Here is a 23,664-nt window from a genome sequence, read left to right as displayed (position 1 = left end):
AGAAGAGATCTGACGGCTGAAATATCCATAATCATTGACTCAAATCATAGGGTCACTTGATTAAAATTTCAGCAATTAGGGTTTTGAGTAGGTTGATTTACCGTTTGCAAGCGCCGACTGGAAGGCACAATAAGTCCATTTTTGGGCATCATCCAAGCCTAATGTCCGTGATGGACCTCAAGCCCAATGAGGCCCTTGGCCTCCCCAAGTTTCAGAATTTTTTGTCCTACCTCGCGCCGTGCACAGTTCATACAAGCACCCACCAAGCATTATTGGACCCGACCGGCCCTACGGCCCTTGCTCGGCTCGAATGTAGATGGATTGCATCACATTAGCGGCTTATTCTTAATTAATTTACCTATAATTCACCCGCACGTGTGATCAATTCATACGGTCCTGCAACAGTTCGCACATGGGCACCTCAGGACACTGTTCATATTTGGACAGGGTGTTACCCACCGATCGCAGGATGATGCCGGCAGTGAACTGTAGGATCACACTTGAGGAAGTATGATCTAGCGATGAGGAGATAAATGACATAATCATTCAATATCCCAAACAAGGTGATGATCGGGTAGATTGGGGAGATAAAAAATTTAGGACGAAAGTCGATCTTCCTAACTTCAATGGCCAACTTCACATTGAGGATTTCGTTAATTGACTTTCTGAAGTTAAGTGATTCTTCGACTATATGAAAATCTTTGAATTAAAAAAGGTTAAGCTTATGACTCACAAGTTAAAGGGCGAAGTTTAGCTTAGTGGGAGCAACTTCAACTCGCACATAAAAGATAGATGAAAGCATCAATCCGCACATGATAACGGATGAAGCAGCTGCTGCGCTCATGATTCTTTCCCAACAACTATGATCAGGTATTGTTCTAACAATACCAAAATTGTCGATAGAGTAGTTAGTTGGTGAGAGATTACGGAAAAGAATTATACCACTTGGCGGCACTAAACAATTTGTTTGAAACTAAATTATAGCAAGTTGTCCAATTCAATGGGGGGTTGTGTGTTGTGGTCTAAGATCGAGTTCAGATGCAACCCGTGTGAACAATGAATGAAGCGATCAGGCTACCTGAGCAGAAGCACAACTTGAGTGTCTCAACACATGAACATTTCCTACCACTAGGGTCGTTGCGGTAGGTCCATCCCAGGGAGCTTCACAGGCCAAAGGAAAAGAACTTGTAGGAGGCGCACTCAACTTCCTACACCTGTGAACCGATATTTGAGAAGCGAGCAAGTTAAACCTCAAAGGGCGTAATCGTTTATGCCAGTCCGAATAGGATTCTGAACCCATATGGTCAGCTAAGGCTTGCTAAAACACTTGCCCCCAACGACAAGTGGCTAACATCGCCATTAATGATAGTACTGTTGAAAACAATGATGAAGACTTGTATGTTGATGAATTGGAGCATGCCACAGAGGATGAAGCGGATGATGCCGATTGGGTTCCGCAGGATCATGGTAAGTCACTTGTCATGGGGCAACTATTGTATGCACTAAGGAAGGAGGTACACCCACAGTGACACAACATTTTCTGAACTAGGTGTAGGGTAAATTGAAAGGTCTGCAATATGATTATTGATAATGAAAGCAGTGAGAACATTGTTTCCAAAGTTATAGTGGAGAAATTGTAGCTGAAAATGGAGCGGCATCCCTCCCCATCTATGATCAGCTGGATTAAGAAGGTCAGCGAAAAGAAAGTAAATGAATAATATACGATATCTTTTTCAATTGGCAAACATTATAAAGATTAAGTTGTATGCGACGTTGTTGACATAGAGGCCTGTCACATTCTACTTAATTGACCGTGGTAATCCGACTGCACATTTTCGACAAAGACGGCCAGAAAATCATACTAGATCCTATGGACCCAGATGAGCCACCCGAAACTTCTAAAGTTAATGGGCATTCTCTCCTAACTATACAGGACTTTGTAAAGGAATCCAAAGAGACGGCACAAACCTATGAATTAATTGTAAAGGGAAAAAGAACTCGAGAACACCATCATTCCTGAAAAATTAAAACCCTTACTATATGAATTCCAAGAAATTCAGCCCGATGACCTTTCAGATGAATTTCCCCTGTCACGCCCCAAACTCGAAAACAGGGCTCACAGAATTTTCGATCGCCGAATTCGGTGCCGACAGCCTCCTAGTACCCCATTCTCAGCTCCCAATGCCCATATACCAGATTTCGATCCTGAGATCATATAAGGAGGATTTTTCAATGTACATTTATGTCGTAAGAAGCATAACCACAAGTTTACCCAAATCACAAAAGCAACACCATCATCACATATCCACTAATATAAACAGTTGAATACAGTGCTGAAATGGAAATACATATATCGATAATCAAGCTCCAAAAGACAGCTGCACGCTTCAAGCTCAACACTGCTGCAGCTAACACCGCCTGCACGCATCTATTGTGCATAAGCTTATAGAAAGCTTAGAGGGTGGTGAAAGTCTGTGCGCAAGGTAAGTGCTAAGTATGCAATATCAAAGTAATGTAGAAACATGCTGGTAAGTGTGTAAATACCATCAACCTTATCCAAGCTATGCGATGCAAAAATATAATAAGCTAATATCATATACTGAGGAAGCAATGTATATCAGCAATGCAATGTGAAGACATAGTAAACCAAATATCATATACTCAGGAGACAATGTAATATGTAAAATCCTAACAAGTCCATGAATACTATCAGTCTCACTAGGCTATATAAATGCAAAAACATAGCAACCCAAAATGTCATATGCCGTGGATGTAATGCAATATACAGTGCGAATGAAATGACCAAGCTGGAGTGTGAAGTCGGGATGATAGTACGTAATATCGCAGGCTACGCGGTCCATCAGGAGGAGTCGTCAACAATTCGTGCAACTTGTCCTCTGTACCATCTTACTAGATTGCTCATGAATGAGGCATCTTAGGAGAAAGAGCCTGAGATTCGTGGGCGTTATACCCATCTCTTAGGTGTTTGATTATATTGGTATGTTGTGTTCTGATATTATATATATATAGTGATGTGGTTTCCCTCCCTTGGTGAGTTCTGTATTGGTTGTGTTGTGGTTAAAATTTTGAGGATGAAATTTTATTAGGAGGGGAGAGCTGTAAGGCCCGTATCCTAGACCGTACTGTTCCTTAGGCTTCCATGATCCTCCCGGTCGAATTCTGACAACCTGCGACTTGTAATTGGCATTTGCGCACAATCCTAAGTCGTGTCTCATATATCAGAGTCGGCTCGACCCGAGACTTGTACCTTTGCGATTGCGCCGTCGTCGCGGTTTCAACGTCGTGTCTTGGGCGTCGAGGCGATACCCGGGCCAGGAGATGTGAGCCGGTGTTCAGTTCGAAGAAAACGCCATGCATTATGAATTTCGAGAGAATATCTACAACCCATCACATCAATCCATCAAATAATCAAATCAAGTACAATCCATACCCTACCCATCCCTCTCTCATCCAAAGTCAACAACACCCTTACTCATCCCATTCCTTTCTTACCAACAAGTCAACAAGCACCATACCTCTCATGTCATACACATCACTTCTCTCTCTCTCTCTCATTTCACACTCCATTTTCAAGCACTCCCAAGGGTGGACGTCTAAGCTCCATGAGAGAACTAGGTGTGGCCCACCTTCCTACCATCCAATCCCACCCTCTATGATCAATCTCAACCATTGAATAATGTTCCATTGGAGCTAAAGATAAGGAGAATCCAAGATGAAGCAAACAATGGGTGTTCTTTAGGTGGATCCTTTCATTTTCTTGAATAGGGTAACTAGGACACACCAATCAATGGTGAAGATCCCATCTTGGTCCCTACGTATGGCTAATGGCCCACCTTGATGGCATACATGTGATGCAATTTTTTATATTGTTGATGATGAGGTGTGTGGCCCACCTGGGGGGGGTGGTGTGTGTGTGTATGGCCCGCATGATGTATATGTTTTACCCACATCCCTAGGACCACTGTGATGTACATACGTGGTGTCTGCATCGTCCAGTTCCTGGACGGTGGGACCCACTGACGTCACTGTATTATCCTAGCCGTGCTTCCTAGACAGACCCCAGATGAAGAGAAAATACAAATACCAACTCTATCTCGAGCTGATCCACTTACCTGGAAGCGGATTGGCTGGTATACCTCAACCAATTATATAACTGCCGTATTGGGTCAGCATGCCCTGTGGGCTGCTGTGACGTATGTGTATTATACACACCATCCGTGGGACCCACTAGATGTGGGGTACATCCACATCGTCTGTCCACCTGGGCGAGGACCCACATGTGGCATGTGTTTCATCAAAGCCGTCCATATATGTGGACCCCACCAGCAAGTGCCGTGGGAGCGCACCTTGACTGTCTGTCCAGATTGAGAAGGCCATAGGCTTGAAAGCCTTTTTTTAATTTTTTTTTTATATATAATACATATATTATATACATATATCTGGTGGGCCACACGTGTGGACCCACTTTGCATGTGCAGGATCCACACCGTCCAGCCACACCATCTAATGGTTTGGATGGTGAGACCCAAGTGATGTATGTGCCTTATAACCTGGTCGACCATCCAGGGCTGGCGTGAGGACGGCCACATGTGTGGCCTTCCACGTGGGACGTGAATCCCCACTATGATGTATGTGTTGCATGATCCATACCGTCCATTGATAGGGACGGTGGGTCCCACCTATTGACTGATGTCAGCAAGTTGTGTGGGCCACTAATGTATGTGTTAAATCCTAACCGTCCATCTGTGGGGCAGCAGCCCAGCAGCAATCAGCTGTTGCACCTCACGTCAGTAACCGTGGGACCCACCTGCTATGTATTTGGATCCACCGTCCAGCAGCAAGACGGTGGTATCCACCTTGATGTGTGTTTGGCCCACCCCACACGTGTGGGTGGGACCCACCTTGATGTGAGTGTTTTACATCCACACCGTCAAGTGGAAGAATGGTGGGACCCACCTGATGAGAATCAGATTGGCTGGTGCATCTCCCAGCAGCATTCAGCTGTAGTGATTGACGGTAGCAAGTTCTATGGGACCCACCTTGCATGTGTGAGGGTGGGGACCACCTTGACATTTGTGTTATATCCAAACCGTCCAACAATTTGGCGAGCTTATCTTAGGGCTTGAGACAAAAATGAGGTAGATCTATTTATCAATGGACCACACTGCCAAAAACAGTGGAGATTGAACGTCCACCATTGAAACCCTTTTTGGGTCACAGAGGCTTTTGGATCAATATGATATTTGTTTACCCTCTTAATCCAGGTCTTTGTGACCTTATGATCAGATTGGATGGAGAATAAACTTTATGGTGGGCCCTGTGATTTGTTTAACCGTGAAAATCATTATCACCACTGTTATTTGTGCTATGGTCCAGATGACCTTCCAATCATCATCTCCGCCGCTATTTGGAGTGCGGTCCAGTGATCTTTTGATATGATTGGGAAATACTCTAAAAAGATCTCTAAATAGATGAATGGTTTAGTTGGTGTGGCCCGATGACGCGTGGCCTATTTGATGTATTCGAGGCCCAGATAGTGGCCCATTTGATACATATGAGACCCATGTGTAGGGCCCACATGTTATATATTTGAAGCCCATGAGCAGGGCCCACGAATTGTGTATATGAGGCTCATGAGTGAGGCCCATTGCGATGTATATTAGGCCTTTATGTGAGGCCATGGGTTCACTTTACGTTTGACTCTATGTGGGCCAATCCTTGGGAGCAATGATGGTTAAATGTCCACATTAATGGGCGATGATGGTTAAATGTCCACATTGTGACCTTCCCTTAGGCCCTTTGTTAGGCCGATTACCGACTCCGATTATCGAGGCCGATTCCGATTGTCAATGACGATTGTCGAGGCCGATTCCGATTATCGATGCCGATTATGAGTATGTGACAGCATAACATCATGTATATGCTCATATGCATCATCTACATGTTTGTTATGAGATGTGGTTGTCCATTGTATATGTCATTGGGTATGTTGTTATGAGACTCCTTAATAGGTGGAGATTGTCTGACATGAGTACACGGTATGCGCAGGATTGATGCATGACTGGATTGTATGACTCATGCATCTTGCATTGTGTGTTGTGATTACTGTACGCCCTAGCGACATCAGGGTCATAGCCTCCACAGGCATATCGTGGATGGCTAGATGGGACACCGAAAATCTGTTACTAGCATCGGGCCGTTATAGATGACCCTGGGTGAAAATTCATAAATCCTCTTGGTACCAGAGGACGCCCTAACATCTAAACCGAATGGATATATATAAGCATATGAGGGCCGTATACCAATATGTTACGTCTCTCACTGTGTCGTGGTCGGTTGAGAGGGAATGTGACCTTACCTGCCTAAGTAAGGGGGCAATATCTACGTTGAGTTTGACTAGCTTAAGGAATGGGTCCGCTATCGGCGAGCTGGGACCAATATTGGCAGGCAGATAGTGAGGTCTCTTCCACTTACGCAGTTGTGCGTTCGAATAGGGACGATAAACTGACATAGAGTGTAATAGACCATGGTGATGATCCCAGAGACGTACGGTACTGATATGTGAACTTATTGAGCAGGAGGTGCATACTCATTCATTCATTCATTCAATATCCACTCGGGTTGGTGGTGCGCAACTAATTATTGTATACCTTCGTAATGGCAAGAATTTTAGTTGGGGCACGTGAAAAACTTGAGATCAGGAGTCTACTACATTGAGTCTGGCTATCCAAATTTAGGTATAGGACTGGTTTGGATAGAAGTCCTTGTGATGGACCCCATAGCCTGCGATACTACGTACTATCATCCCGACTTTACTCCAGCTTGGTTATTTCATTCGCACCGCATATTGCATTGCATCCGTAGCATTTAGCATTTTGGGTTACCATGTTTCTGCATTGATATGGCCGTTAGCATTCATGCTATGCATCGTACAACCTTGGTACGACTGATGGCACTCATGGATTTACCAGTGTATTTTCGCTTACTCTAATATCATATGATTCATGATCTTGTCAGCATTTTCGCTTATTCCGATACTGTATGATTTATGGCATTGTATTGCATACTTGGTACTTACCTTGTGCACACACTTTCACCACCCTCTAAGCTTTTTATAAGCTTATGCACGATAGATGCGTGCAAGTGGTGTTAGGTCGCAGCAACGTTAAGCTTGGAGTGTACAGCGAACTTTTGGAGCTTTGATTTTTGACATATGTTTTTTCCTTTCAGCACTGTATTCAACTGTTTATATTGGTGGATATGTGATAATGATGTTGCCTTTGTGATTTGGGTATACTTGTGGTTATGCTTTTTATGAGACAAATATATATTGAAAAATCCTCCTTGTAGGATCCTAGGATCGGAATCTGGTATATGGGCGCTGGGAGCCGAAAATAGGGTACTACGGAGACTGTCAATTCCGGATTCGGCAATCGAAAATTTTGTGAGCCCGATTTCTGGGTTTGGGGCGTGGTAAAAAAAGACCTCACTATCTACCTAAACAGTAGTCTGCAAATACCTATCCGGCTCGTCGACAGCGGACCCCATTTATGAGCTAGTTAAACTCAGCCTAGCTTACAGCCCCCTCACTCAGACGGATAAGGCCACACCCCCTTCCAATCGACCACGACATAGTGGGAGACGCGGCCTACTAGTATTCAGCATTCGGTCACTCATGTATCCACTCAGTTTAGACATTGGAGCGTCTCCTGGCCACGAAGGTTTAGGGACTTTCACCCACGGACATCCAACGTGCCCAGATGCTCTAACCAAACATTTTCGGTGTCCCATTTAGCCATCCACGACATGCCTGTGGAGGCCACAGCCCTAATATCGCTAGGGCGTATAATAATCATATCACAAAATACAAGATGCATGAGTTACACAATCTAATCATGCATCAATCCTGTGCATACCGTGTGCTCATGTGGGGCAACTCCGTCTCTCAGGGAGTCTCATAATAATCCGCCCAATGGTATATGCAATAGTTAATCACATCTCATAATAAACATGCAGATGATGCGTATAGGCATGTATCATGAAATGATGTTGTCACATACTCATAATCGGTATCGATAACTGGTATTGATAATCGGCATCGACCTCAATAATCAGCATCAATAATTAGCATCGATAGTCAGCATCGATACAATATCGATAATCGGCACCGATAATCAGCATTGATAAACGGCCTCGATAATCGGCACCGATAATCAGCATCGATAATTGGCCTCCATAATCAGCCTCCATAATCGGCCTAACAAATGGCTTAAGGGAAGGTCACAATGTGGACATTTAACCATCATTGCCATCAAATGTAGACATTTAACTAACATTACTCCCAAAGAGTGGCCCAGATAGAGTTAAACGTATAGTGGGCCCATGGCCTCACACAAGGGTCTCATACACAACATAATGGGCCACATACAATCTCAATGGACCTCATACAATCATAATGGGCCTTATACAATCACGATGGGCCTTACACAAGGGTCTCATACATCATAATGGGCCTCATCACATGGACCTCATACGTCACACTGGGCCACAACCCATGTGCCTCAAATACATTACAATGGGCCACAACCCATGGGCCATAAATACACCACAATAGGCCTTGCCAAATGGGCTATAAATACATTACATTGGGCCTCATCCATGGGCCTCATATACATCAGATTGGGCCTCACATATGGCCACATATATATCACATCGGGCCTCATACATGGGCCACGTGTACATCAAGTTGGGCCTCATCAAATGGGCCGCAAATACATCTTATTGGCCCTCATCATATGGGCCGTTAATACATCACATTGGGCCACATCTCATAGGCCGCAACAATGGGCCTCAAATACATCATATTGGGCCATATATGCATCAAGGTGGTCCTCGCAGATGGACGGAGTAGATATAACACATGCCTCATGATCAGGGCCCACCATAACGTTGATTTTCCATCCAATCTGTTCATAAGGTCTTAAATACTTGAATTAAAAGGAAAACAAATTTCATATTGATCCAAAACTTCTATGACTCTAAACGGTTTCAATGGTGGACGATCATCTTCCACTAATGTTTGCAGTGTGGTCCACCCGATAGGCAGATCTACCTCATTACTCATCTCAGGCCTTAAGACGATCTCAGAAAGTGGATGAACGGTTTGGATCTAACACAATCCTCATGATCCGACCCACAAAACGATGGACAATGTGGACACAAAATACATACATCAATGTGGGGTCCACGGAACTTGCTGACATGATTGCAATGGCCCCACTGTCCCAGCTCTGCTAGATGGATGGCTTGAATATAAAGCACATATATCTGGTGGGCCCCGCCCTCACACGTGTCACACGTGTGGGGTGGGTCCACACCCTCAAAACGGACGGGCAAAGAGGGTATACAGATACCCCAAGGTGGGCTCCCATCTGTCACTGTCCATGAATGGACAGTGTGATAAACAACACATACGTCTAGTGGGCCCCACCTCCACACATTCAACACGTGTGGGGTGGGCCCCACAACGGATAGCTTAGTTATAGAATACATGCAACGAGTTGGGTTCCACCTTCTAGCAGGTTGGATGGTGTGGATTCTCTCCCAAACAAGGCCACGTCCAGGGATGGACGGCCTTGATGAAAGACATACATCAGGTGGGTCCACACGTGTGGCCCACCACCATGGTTCAAGCTGATATTAGTTTTGTCCCTTCATCCAGATGGTTAGCGGCCTAGATTTGCTGCCGCTACGGTGCAGACCACACATGCTGGATCTGGACCATTGAAGAGGGATGGTGTGGATCAAGGTCGGCTCTACATGACATGGATGGTCTGGATTTCAGATACATCACACCAGGCCCCACCGTCCCCTGCTGAATGGTGGGGCTTCATGGATGCAACACACACATCAGGTCGGTCCCACGTGGATGGGCCACCTACAATACATATATCAAGGTGGATACCACCGTCCTGCTGATGGACGGTGGATCCATGTACATAGCAGGTGGGTCCCACGTGGTGTGGGCCACCAGAGTTTTAGATCAGCTGATATTTGTATTTTCCTGCATCCAAGGTCTGCCCAAAAATGGGCAGCAGTGAGGTGGGCCTCATGATCGGATGGTCTAGATCAAGTGGGTCCACTCGTCATCATAAGAGGGAAAGAGAGAGAAAAAAGAATTGGCGTGTGTCACGCCCCAAACTCGGAAACCGGGCTCACAAAATTCCCGATCGCTGAATCTGGCGCCGACAGCCTCCGTAGAACCCCATTCTTGGCTCCCAGCGCCCATTCGCCAGGTTCCGATCCTGGGATGCTACAAGGAGGATTTTCAACATCAGTTTGATTCGTAATAAGCATAACCAAAGGCATAACCCACAAACAACAACCAAAAACTCCATCACATTTCCACTATAATCAAAAAACTTTACAAGTACAATGAGCATAAGAGAAATACAATGAAGATAGACCAAAACTCCAAAAGAAGATCAGTCACGCGTCCAAGCCTCCACTGCGATCCAACGCGTCACCGCACGCCGGCCGTGGCATAAGCTTATAAAGCTTAGAGGGTGGTGAAAGTGTATGCTCAAGGTGATAATGTAGTTATGCAGTATCAGAGTAATGCGGAACATGCTGATGAATGCTAAGAATCCCATTAGCCGTACCAAGGCCATGCGGTGCAAAGAATGATGTCGGCCATACCAAGGCCATGCAATGCAAAATGCAAGTCAAGCATACAAATCCTCATCTAAGTCCACATGTCAATACGACTCAAATCTGGGATAGTACACTCCAAGCCAGATTGCCGCCCCATCGCGCGCAATAAGGTGAGTGGAAAAGACCTCACTATCCGCCCGCCAATATCGGGCTCGCTCCTCAATAGCGGACCCATTCCTCGAGCCGGTCGAACTCAGTCTAGCCTACTCTCGGGCGGGTAAGGCGCACCCCCTTCCAACCGACCCAACATAGTGGGAGATGCAAATCGGCACTCACCGCTCATGCACCCACTCGGCCAGACGTTGGAGCAACCTCTTGGTACCATAAGGGTTTAGGGACTTTCACCGGGATATCTATCGCACCCCATGTAGAAAAGATTTCAGATCCAATCCCGCCAACCACGATACGTCTGTGGAGCGACCCCGATGTCGCTAGGGCGTACAGAACTATACCACACAATGCGAATGCATGAATCACACTATTCACTCATGCTCAATCCCGCGCATATCGTGCGCTCATGTAGGGCAACACCCGCTCGGGAGCCCCTAAACAATCCGCCCAAGGCTATGCTATGATCGGTCATTTCTCATATCAAACATACGTATGATGCATATGATCATGAATCATGGAATTAAATATGTCACATGGGGTGGATGATGCTCATAATGAAGACGGGCCTAGACGGCCTACATATTACACATATGGGCCTATCAGTGGGCCCAAGGGAAAGTCATAATGCGGACATTTAACCACACTACACTTACAATGTGGACGTCAAACCAACATTGCTCCCAAGGCACGACTGCCACAAATATCATTTCATAAGTTATTTTGGGATCACACATTGCAATGGACCTTAGGTACATCCATTGGGCCCTTAAATACATCAAATTAGCCAAGTCATATGGGCCTTACATTCATTAAGTGGGCCACACCAATGGGCCTTATGCACATTGCAATGGCTATAACCCGGGGGCTTCAGAACATATCAAATAGGCCTAAGCTTATGGGCCTTACACGTGTCAAATGGGCCTCGACAGTTGGGCTCCATATGTACATCAAATGGGTCTACTCACCTGGGCCTTATATGTATCAAATGGGCCTCACCAATTGGGCCCCATGTGCACATCAAATGGGCCTCAACTCATTGGCCCCATTACCTTAAATGGGCCTCGACCCATGGGCCCCTAATACATTAAATGGGCCTCGACCCATGGGCCTTTTATATACATCAAAGTGGGCTTCAACCATGGGTCACAAGTACTGAGGTGGGCCTCAATCACGGGCCTCAACATTAGTAAAAAAAATATACATATAATATAGTATATAATATCTATATAGTATATAATATATATACATAATGCATATATATAATATTATATGAAATATGATATTATATACATATATATATATATATATACACACACACACACACGCACACATCACAGTGGGCCCACACACTCATCACAGTGGGCCCACACATTCATCACAGTGGCTCCACGTCCACCGTCCAGGCGGACGGTGAGACTAAAGCACTTACATCACTGTGGGCTCCATGTGGGGCCCACCATAATGTTTGCTTTCCATCCAACCCGTTGATAAGGCCACGTGGGCCAAGATGAAGGGTGAAAACAAATTTCACCCTGATCCAAAACTTCCGTGGACCCCAAAAGAATTTCAAGGGTAGGAGTCCCATCCAACTGTTTCCTACAGTGTGGGCCACCTGAGTCTTGGATCAACCTGATTTTTGGGGTGGGCCCACGTCAGGTAGTGGCCCACCCGATGAACGGGTTAGATGACATATAACCATCACGGACCCGTCCGCCCGGACGCTGGCGCAGGCAGCGCCTGCTGCGCTTCTGACGCAGCAGCAGCAGCAGCTGCTGCTGTTTTTTTTTTTTTTTTTTTGATTTACGTTTTTCCATGGATTTTGCAGGTGGGGTCCACATCCAATGAATCTACGCCGTCCAATGTTCTCCCCTGGCTCACCACGAGCAGTTCAAGTCCAATATTGGACATATTTCAATGTACACCCAATCAAGGAAGTTTTCAATGGTGAAAATCACCATTTACTATGGTATGGGCCGCCTGAAGGTCTGATTAACCCCATCTTTTGGCTCAACGCCTAAAACAGGTTTGGGAAAAGAATGGACGGCATGGATTTAATACATACATCAGGGTGGAGCCTACACAAGTGGGCCACCCCAAAACTTTGGAAAAGTTGATATTTGTGTTTCCTTTCCAGCAACGTCCAGGGAAGCTGGACGTTCCATATTCCTTGGAGATGGGCCCTGCTTAGGTGGGCCACCAAGTGATGGATGGCATGGAACTACACATGTAAGGTGGGCCCCACTTTTAAATGATTTGGATAAAATACCTACCTCATGGTGGGGTCCATTCAAGTGGGCCACATAACCTCAGTATTACAAAAAAAAAAAAAAAAAGATAAAAGGGAGAGAGATAGAGAGTGAGACCGTGTGATGGAGGGACCCCGGCACTATGGGCCCTCCCTTGCACTAAATCATACATCAAGTGGGTCCCATTACATGTGGGGCCCATGGAATTGAAATCCAACGGTGGAGATCCTTTCTCCACTAAAATAAATGGTCTAAATGACCTTAAGCATGTAAAGAAATAAACATCATGATGGGGTCCATGGAGAATGGCCCCATCATGGAATGATCATGATGATCCAAGTGGGCCATTGGCCACATCTTAGGGTCCAAAGTGAGATCCAAACCATTGATCGGTTGGCCTCACTTGGCCCAACTTAAAAGCATCAAAATCTATCCTATCCAAACACCCACCGCTAGATCTTCTTGCTCCCTTGGCTTCCTTAGCTCCTTGAGCTACCCTTTGATGGAGGAAGATGAGAAATGGATGGTTGAGATGAGAGATGAAGGGGTGGGAAAGGTGGACCTCACAAATGAAGTTTTCTCACCATGGGGGACTCATACGTATGGTGCTCTCTCTTGGATTTGGATTTTTGAAAAAAAAGAATAAGAGAGATAGTTGTAAAGGGAGAGAGAGAGAGAGAGAAAGAGATGGGTGATGGAGTGATGGGGGATGGTTTGGGTTGAAAATTGTGAAAAGGTGTATGGTTGTTGTTGAAATTTGGAAAAGAGGAGTGGTGAGGTGGAAAGAATGGTGGACTTTTGAAAAAGGTGGGGATGGGTTGATGTACTTGAGGTATGGGATGCTTTAATGGTTGATTGATGGGACTAATAGTAGAGATTCCCTCGAAATCCGCAACGCGCGGTGTTTCTTCGGAATAAACGCTGATCGGCATCTTCTTACCTAGGTATCGGTTCGGTGCGCAAGTCACGGCATTGGAACCGCGGCGACGACGCGGTCGCTATGATATAACTTTCAGACCAAGCCGACGTCGGTGTGCGGGACCTGGCTTAGGATCGTGCGCAAACACCGAATACAGTGCGAAGGTTGCCGGAATTTGACCGGAAGGACCGCGGAAGCTAACGGAACAGTACGGATTAGGACACGGGTCTTACAGCGTGCGATGGAGGGGGCTCCGCCACTATGAGCTCCCTTCTACGATACAAAGTATACATTAAGATGGGTCCCACCACATGTGGGCCCTCAAATCATAAAATCAATGGTAGAAATTCTAGGATCACCCACCTATGGCCTTCTTCTTGGCTCCTTGGTCTCCTAAACTCCTTGACTCTCCTTTTATTGGAAGTTGATGAAGGTTGGATTGTTAGGACGAGAGATTGGGTGGTAGGAAGTGGGCTACACTAGGCTCCTCTCTTATCTCTCCTTAGCTAGGACATTTCTCTCCTTGGGGTTGCTTGGAAAAATGGTAGAAAGAATGAGAGAGAAAGGAGATGTAAGGAGAGAGGGATGGGTGATGGATGGAGTAATGGGTGATGGATGGTATGGGTTGTGTAAGAGAGAGTTGACTTGGGGGATGACTTGAGTACTTAGGGATGAGATAGAGTGATGGGGTTGTACTTTGATTGATTGATGTGATGGGTTGTAGAGATTCACAACGTGTGGTGTTTTCTCGAAATGAACGCGGATCCACAACTCCTGACCTGGGTATCGCATCAGCGAGCGAGACGCGGCGTTGGAACTGCGGCGACAGCGCGGTTGCTAGGGTACAAGTCTCAGGTCAAGTTGACTCAGATTTATGGGATACAACTTAGAGTCGCGCGTAAATGCCGATTATAAGTCGTGGGTTGTCGAAATTCGACGGGGAGGATCGCGAGAATCTACGAAATGGTACAGTTTAGGATACAGGCCTTACAGCCTCCCATATGAGATATTCAACACCATATCAACCTTATCTTAGGGTACAACTTACCCAATCATCCTCACTCTCAGATGGGTTCGAAACTGTGCGATATTCTATAAGGATAAATAGAGGAATTGATCCGTAAGGGTCCAATTCAAGAAAGCATAAGCCCATGTGTCGTTCTGACCTTATTAACTCTGAGTTGGCGCACATATGTCGATAGTCAGACGATCAACAAGATTATCATAAAATATAAGTTTTTCATACTTGTTGAGACTCAAATATTGCATAATTTTCTCCATTTATATCTTAGTTTTATGAACATAAATCACCTTAATATTCTATTTTACTCATGTATGTGTTGCAAGGTGAATTTAAGAGCTTGGATTGAAAAAGGGTATTAAAAAGTAAGAATTTGATGCTCAAAAATCACCAAGGCAAGGGATGGATCTTAGGAGATCAAGATTGAAGAATTCACATGCCAAAGATCCAAGAAAACTAAGCGAGGAATGAAGAGAATCGAAGATTTGAAGTGAAGAATCCTGAAATCATCCTGAAAAAGTGTATTCTGAAGCTGTGAAGTTTATTTTGAAAAACTGCGCAGCAGGAAGTCTGTTTTAAACGAATTATGCAGCGAGAAGTCTATTTTGGAAAAATATGTATATTTGAGGCGTTTTCTAGGGTTTTCAACTTTGTACGAAAATTGGAGTTCCCTACTTATAAATAGGGCCTCCTAGGGCGTTCTTAAACATTATTAGAAGCATTCAAGAGCAATATTTAGGGTTTTTTAAGAGTTTTTAGTTTTATTAAAGCTTTATAAGTTATTTTTTTTTTATTTTAGATTCTTTTTATTTGCAGTTTTTTCTTCTTTCTTTCTTGTTGCTTTTTATTTCTACAATTTAATTATGTTTTTCTAAGTTCCTTCTAGCCCAAGCTAGAAGGGAAGCACATGGGTTTAATAATTTTTTAAGATTATGATGATTGATTGTTTTAATGATGAGAATAATGGTGTATGCATATTATCTATTATTTAGGTTTTGTTTTTTATCCTCTTGTAAGATCCATATGTTTCCATCATATGAGATTTACATTGATGGATAGGCTTACCCTAGATCAATCATATTTCCTAGATAGGAGAGGTTCTCAACCTATTATATTTCTTTGATATTCATTATCCTATAGATATTGAATACTTAAAATCACTGGCGCTTGAGAATATATGTCAATGGTGCAAATCCATTATTTTCTAATCTTTTATATCATTTATTAAAAGTATTTAAAGTGTTTTATTTTCTGATTAGGCTGATCATAGTGCTCAGATTCTAGTTGTGTTATCCAAGTCATCATGATTTTGGAACATTAACCTATGTGTGAAACTTTGAAGCTTGGGTGTTTTTTATTCAGTTGAATTACATCCATTCAAAAATCCCAAAATCAAATCATCAGTTTAGTTTTTATTACTTAGTTTGTTTTGCATTTGATTTTTTCCTTCTCGCAATTCATCTCCCTATGGGATCGACCCTGTATTCACAGGATATTACTTATGAACCTCTGCACTTGGAAGTAAGCAATCAAGTTTTTAGCGCCGTTGCCGGGGAGAAACTGAGATAGATCAGATCCATGCAAGATAGCTAAGGTAAGTTTTCTTCTAAACCCTCCAGATTTTCTGTAGATTTTTTTTTTTAATTTTTTTATTTTTTTCTTTAAAAATAAATTTAGTTGGGTCTTTCAAGCACTAACTATGACATAAGGTTGCCATGCTTGGGATTTTATCACCTAAGTGTTATGGTTGTCCTACAGTTGCTGTTTGATCACAAAGATCATCTACTGAATCTTTTTTCCAGATTAGCATAGTTTAATTTACCCTGCTTGGGATTTTATCACCCAAGTGCTATGGTTGTCCTACAGTTGCTGTTTGATCACAACGATCATCTGGTGAATCTATTTTTTAGATTAGTATAGTTTAATTTCTGCATTAGTTTTATTTTTGTTGATTTATTTTTTATTTTTGCTTTGTGGTTTGAACCCTCATAGTTGGCCCTGCCGCCTGGGTTGTTGATTTATTTTTACTTTGTGGATTGAACCGTCATGTTCGGCCTTGCCACCTGAGTTGTTGGTTAAGTTTTTATTTTTATTTTAAGTATCATACATCTTATTTGAATTAGTGGTATTTGTTGTGTGGTGTGGATGGTTTATGTCCCGTTGGAGTAGGGATCAAAACAATCGACTCTCCTCTGAAGGGGGACTAGTTCCAGGCCTTGATCATTCACTTAGAAGAGGCACTCAACATCACTTGGATTCCATGACAGACCCAGTTGATAATCCAAATCCAAATCTGCCAGATCCAACTATAAATCAAAATAATCCTCCTCTTGAGGATGAAAATGAAGTTCATAGGAATTTGTTAAATCAACCATGGACTTTACGTGAACATTTACACCCTGAGAGATCAACTTTACCATCTTGCATAGTGTTCCCTGCTCACACAAGGAACATTGATTTTAAACCAGGTGTGATTCAATTAATTCCTAAATTTCATGGCTTAGATTCTGAAAGTCTCTACTTGCACCTCAAGGACTTTGAGGAAGTAATTGCAACATTACAAGTAAACAATGGCAATAGGGATGTACTTAAGCTTAGGTTATTCTCATTTTCTCTAAAGGATCGGGCCAAAGCATGGCTCAACTCTCTAAGACCTAATACTATCACTTCATGGCAAGCCTTAAGTAGAGAGTTTTTTAAAAAGTTCTTTCCCGAGCACAAAACAAATGCACTAAAATAAGAAATCATGTCATTCTCCCAAAAGGGGAATGAACTATTTTTTCAAGCTTGGGAGCGCTTCAAAGATATTTTAATTACTTGTCTACATCATGGTTATGAACCATGGCACGTGATTGATGCTTTCCGAAAGGGGGCTCACCATGGATACCCGTCAGTTCATAGAGATGATGTGTGGTGGAACCTTTCTTGATAAAGATCATAATGAGGCTTGGGATTTTTTAGATATGTTAGCAGAGAATACGCAGACATAGGATGTCTCTGCTAAATCAGACCAAACTAGACCCATTCCTAGAGAGAAAGCGGGAATGTATGTCCTAAGAGAGGAAGACGACCTTAATGCAAAATTCGCTGCATTGGCTAGAAAGGTCGAAGCCTTGAAAATTAGGAAGGTTGATATGGTTAAAGCAAACACTTCCTTAGGTAATTTTTGTAGCATTTGTGGTGGTACAGACCATGACACAAAGGATTGTCCAATAATATCAGTTGTACAAAATATCACGCATGAGTATGATCAAGCAAATGCTATAAATAATTACCAAAGGTCAGTTATGCAACCATTGGGAAACACGTACAATCCAAATTGGCGTAACCATCCTAATCTTAGTTGGAGGAATGGACCACAAATTAATGTGCCCAATGCACCTCAAATGCCTCCACAAAATAACTTCTTTGGGGCACCTAACAATGCACCATATGTGCCCCCGCCAAAGCGATCATCTGTGGAAGATGCATTAACCACATTCATGAACTCTCAAGCTCAAATGAATCAGTCTCTAATCTAATCAAATCAGGAATTAAAGACAGCTGTGGTTAGGATTGAGACTCAACTAAATGCTAGGAAAAAAGACACTCTTCCTTCTCAACCTGTGCCAAACTCTAGAAACACACATTTCATTAGAGACTCAAATCCAAGTGAGTTACATCATGAATAAGCTAAGGCTATCATTACCTTAAGAAGTGGAAAAGAGGTCGATAACAAGATAATGCAACCGGTAGAAATACCGGAGGATGAGTCACTGTCTCAAGAAAATGATGAACCGGCTATGGTTCAAGAGCCGCAACAGCAAAAGGATAAAGAGACTAAGTCATATGAGCCTCCAGTTCCATTCCCATTTAGACTTCGAAATCTGATTGTTCCCATGAAATATCAAGAGGTGTTGGATGTGCTCCAAAAGGTTACTGTTAATATTCCTCTGCTTGATGTCATTAGACAAATTCCATCATATGCTAAATATCTCAAGGACTTGTGCACTGTAAAGAGGAAATTAAATGTGCACAAAAAGGCCTTCCTTACTGAGAAAGTGAGCGCTATCATTCAACAAAGGGTTGTACCCAAATACAAAGACCCGGGAAGTCCCACTATTCCTTGTATTATTGGGAATTTCCAAATTGAGCATGCTTTGCTAGATTTGGGTGCAAGTGTCAACTTAGTACCTTATTCAGTTTACAAACAAATGGGGTTAGGCGAGCTTAAACCAACCACGATTACACTCCAACTCGCTAACCGCTCTATTAAGGTACCAAGGAGAATTTTAGAGGACGTGCTAGTCCAAGTGGAGAAATTCTACTTCCCCGTGGATTTTATTGTACTAGACACTGAACCATGTGTAAATGCTAGTGCTCAAGTTCCCATCATTTTAGGCCGCCCATTCCTAGCAACTTCAAATGCAATCATAAATTGCAGGAATGGAATGATGAACTTGTCTTTTGGTAACATGACTCTAGAGCTAAATATTTTCAATCTATGTAAGCAGCCCATTGATAATAATGAGATCCATGAGTTGAATTTCATGGACTGCTTGATAGAAGAAGAGGAATTAGAACTTAGTCTGACTGAGGAATTGATTCAAGTCATTGGAGACTTGAAAAATTCTGATTTAAAAAAAATGCTTGCTGAAATTTTTGATGATAATGAGAGCACTACCACCCAGGACATTGGTATATACCAATGGAGACCGCGTACTCAAATCCTATCTATCAAGGACTTACGACCTCTGCCATCACCAACCAATGATCCAAAGCTTGATTTAAAATCACTACCAAATGAGCTTAAGTATGTATACTTAGGTGAAAATAAAAATTATCCTGTGGTGATCTCTTCATTTTTAGACAAGGATCAAGAGATTAAATTGTTGAAAGTTCTAAGGGACCACAAAGGAGCCTTGGGCTGGACCATTTCTAACATCAAGGGTGTAAGCCCTTCCGTATGCACTCATCGGATCCACCTCGATGAGGATACCAAACCAATTAGACAACCTCAAAGGCGTCTCAATCCAAATATGATGGAAGTTGTAAAAAATGAGGTGATCAAATTATTAGATGTGGGAATCATCTACCTAATATCCGATAGTGTTTGGGTGAGTCCAACTCAAGTAGTCTCAAAGAAATCTGGAATAACTATTGTGCAGAATTCTAATAATGAACTCATACCAACACGTGTCACCACTGGTTGGCGTGTTTGCATTGACTATAGAAAATTGAACCAGGTTACAAAGAAGGACCATTTCCCTCTACCATTCATTGATCAAGTTTTAGAGAGGGTAGCAGGTCACTCCTTTTGTAGTTTTCTTGATGGATATTCTGGATATAACCAAATAGAGATAGCCCTGGAAGACCAAGAGAAAACCACGTTCACTTGTCCATTTGGCACGTTTGCTTTCAAACGGATGCCATTTGGATTGTGTAACACCCCAGCAACTTTCCAACGGTGTATGTTAAGTATTTTTTCAAATATGGTTGGAAAGTTTCTTGAGGTTTTCATGGACGACTTCTCTGTATTTGGGAGTAGTTTTGAGGAATGCCTCAATAATTTATCTCTTGTCTTGTCTAGGTGTGAAGAGAAACACCTTGTCTTAAATTGGGAGAAATGTCATTTCATGGTTCAAAAGGGAATTATTTTGGGCCATGTTATCTCCAAAAATGGAATCGAGGTAGATCGCTCAAAACTCGACATTATAGCTAATCTACCTATCCCCCGAACTGTTAGAGATATTAGATCACTTATAGGGCATGTTGGTTTTTATAGAAGATTTATCAAGGACTTTAGTGTCATTACTAGACCCTTGACTAATCTTCTTCAAAAGGATGTTCCATTTAAGTGGACAGATGAGTGTGCAAGTGCCTTTAATAAAATTAAATCATCCCTTACCACTGCACCTATCATGCGTCCACCAGATTGGACACTTCCTTTTGAACTAATGTGTGATGCAAGTGATTATGTCATAGGGGCTGTTTTGGGCCAAAGGAAAGAAAAACGGCCCTACGTTATTCACTATGCGAGTAGAACTCTAAACTCGGCCCAAGTGAACTACTCGACAACTGAAAAAGAGTTACTTGCAGTAGTTTTTGCTTTGGATAAGTTTAGGTCCTACTTGCTGGGATCCAAAGTGGTCATTTTCACGGACCACTCGGCTTTGAAATATTTGTTATCTAAGAAGGATGCAAAGCCGAGACTTTTGAGATGGATCCTCCTACTCCAAGAATTTAACTTAGAGATAAAAGATAAGAAAAGAGTAAAAAACGTAGTGGCCGATCACCTTTCTAGATTGGTGTTAGATGATTCCATTGAAGAGATACATATCCAGGACACTTTCCCTGATGAAAAATTATTTGCGATCTCCAAATTGCCTTGGTATGCGGATATAGTAAACTATCTTGTAACGGGAAAAATGTCATATCATTGGAAGTCACAAGATAGAAAGCGTTTTGAAACTGAGGTTAGGAACTTCTTCTGGGATGACCCATATTTATATAAATATGGGACTGATCAAATTTTTAGACGTTATGTCCCAGAGGATGAAGTTCGAAGTGTTATTTCTTTTTGTCACATGGAAGCATGTGGTGGCCATTTTTCTACTAAGAAAATCACTGTAAAAATCCTGCAGTGTGGTTTTTACTGGCCCACTATGTTTAAAGACACCCATGCTTTCTGTGTTGCTTGTGATAGATGTCAAAGGTTGGGAAGAGTGTCCTGGCGCAACATGATGCCTTTATCCCTAATTTTACCATTGGAGATTTTTTATTGTTGGGGTATTGATTTTATGGGTCCGTTTTCATCTTCTTTTTGGATTTCTTTATATATTGGTTGGTGTGGACTATGTTTCAAAGTGGATTGAGGCAGTTCCAAGTAGGACCAATGACAACAAAGTGGTCATACGATTCCTCAAGGAAAATATTTTTGCTAGATTTGGAACTCCAAAGGCCATCATTAGTGATGGCGGGTCTCACTTTTGCAATAGGACATTTGAAGCTTTGATGAAGAAATATGACATCAAGCATAAAGTAAGTACCCCATACCACCCATAAACGAGTGGGCAAGATGATATTTCTAATCGAAAAATCAAACACATTTTAGAGAAAACTATAAGGCCAGATAGGAAGGAATGGTCCCTCAGACTATCCGACGCTTTATGGCTTATAGGACTGCTTATAAGACCCCGATTAGAATGTCTCCATACAGATTGGTGTATGGGAAGGCTTGCCACTTGCCTGTGGAATTGGAACATAGAGCCTACTGGGCAATAAAGAAATTAAACTTTGATATGGATTAAGTAAGTGGATAAAGAAAATTAGAGTTAAATGAATTAGAGGAGTTGAGGAGAGACTCCTATGAAAATTCTAAAATCTACAAAGAGAGGACCAAAGCTTTTCATGACAAAAATATCTTGAGAAAGAATTTTGAACTTCAGCAAAAGGTCATATTGTACAATTCCCGTCTCCAGTTCTTTTTGGGAAAGTTAAGATCAAGATGGACAGGCCCCTTCATTGTGAAGAATGTTTATACTCATGGGGCTGTTGAAATTGAGAATCCACGTAATGACAATGTGTACAAGGTTAATGGTCAGAGATTGAAGCCTTATGTGAAAAACTTTCATTTGGGAGAGGAGTCCGTCCATCTTCATGAGCCAGAATATTCAGAATGATGCTCCTGGTTTGACGGAGCATTTGTGTAGGATTTGTATCATATTCAATTTTTTTAGTGTCACATAACAGGTTAGTTTTTCATTGCAAGTACTATCCACCCTTTCTTTTATTTTTATTATTCTCTGCATTACATTATTATTACATTGGGGACAATGTAGATTTTAGGTTGGGGGGTGTGGATAGTCATCTATATGAAAGTTTTTTTTTGGGGGGGGAGGGGTTTCAGTTTATTTTATTATTATTTTTATTATTTTTAGGTTTCAGTTAGGTTTAAGTTTTTTTTTTTAGGTTTATGAAAAAAAAATTTAACATTTTCAAAATAATATTTTTATATACAAGAATGTGAACATGATATTATGCGAATTCCAAAGGCAAAGTTAATATTTATAGTAGTCAGAATTCTGACAACTGAAAATTATAAACTTGAGTTCAATTATCTAATCACTAGTTTAAAGTGAGTTGTAATTTGATGTATTGAATTCACAATACACCCTATCTAACTAAGTGAAGAATATGATATGTGAACTAGAATAACAACTTTTGATTCAAACAAGATTGAATGAACTAGTACCATTGATATATGTTTAAAAGAGAGAATATTAAAGGAAAAAAAAAAGAGTGATGGAAAAAAAGAAATTTTTATTATAGAGCATGAATGCAATGACTATAACAATCGTGTCAGTAATCCGGAGTAAGAATACCTAAGTATCCATTACTGTTACCATTACAAGTACGATACCTTAGGTTATGAAGCAAACTCGATGGGAATCTTCATCTAAGAGTGGTCTATAATAATGAGGATATGATGATAAAAGAAGAAATATCATAAAAAAATGAGATAACTAGAGATTTCATATTCTTGGGATGATTGAAAAGAGTTAGGATAGGGAACATGCATATTTCTCAAAGTTAGACTAGTGTCATAGAGCACCTAAGTATATTAGATCATAACTATTCTAAATTTTGATTAG

At 42.2% G+C, this 23,664-nt stretch overlaps 1 protein-coding gene and 1 non-coding gene across 3 annotated transcripts in view; one reads left to right on the top strand and one right to left on the bottom strand.

Annotated features, from left to right (window-relative positions):
- The window catches only part of LOC131237704 (sulfhydryl oxidase 2-like), a 98,205-nt gene that overhangs the window by 26,815 nt on the left and 47,726 nt on the right, over positions 1-23,664 (top strand). The gene's annotated exons all lie outside the window — the stretch shown is intronic.
- On the bottom strand, positions 17,760-17,866 carry LOC131238326 (small nucleolar RNA R71). Its single transcript, XR_009167727.1, has one exon. It is a non-coding gene; the product is annotated as a small nucleolar RNA R71 (small nucleolar RNA).

Source organism: Magnolia sinica, chromosome 2, assembly GCF_029962835.1.
Source record: "Magnolia sinica isolate HGM2019 chromosome 2, MsV1, whole genome shotgun sequence".
NCBI lineage: Eukaryota > Viridiplantae > Streptophyta > Magnoliopsida > Magnoliales > Magnoliaceae > Magnolia > Magnolia sinica.
This window is presented reverse-complemented; position numbering and strand designations above follow the sequence as displayed.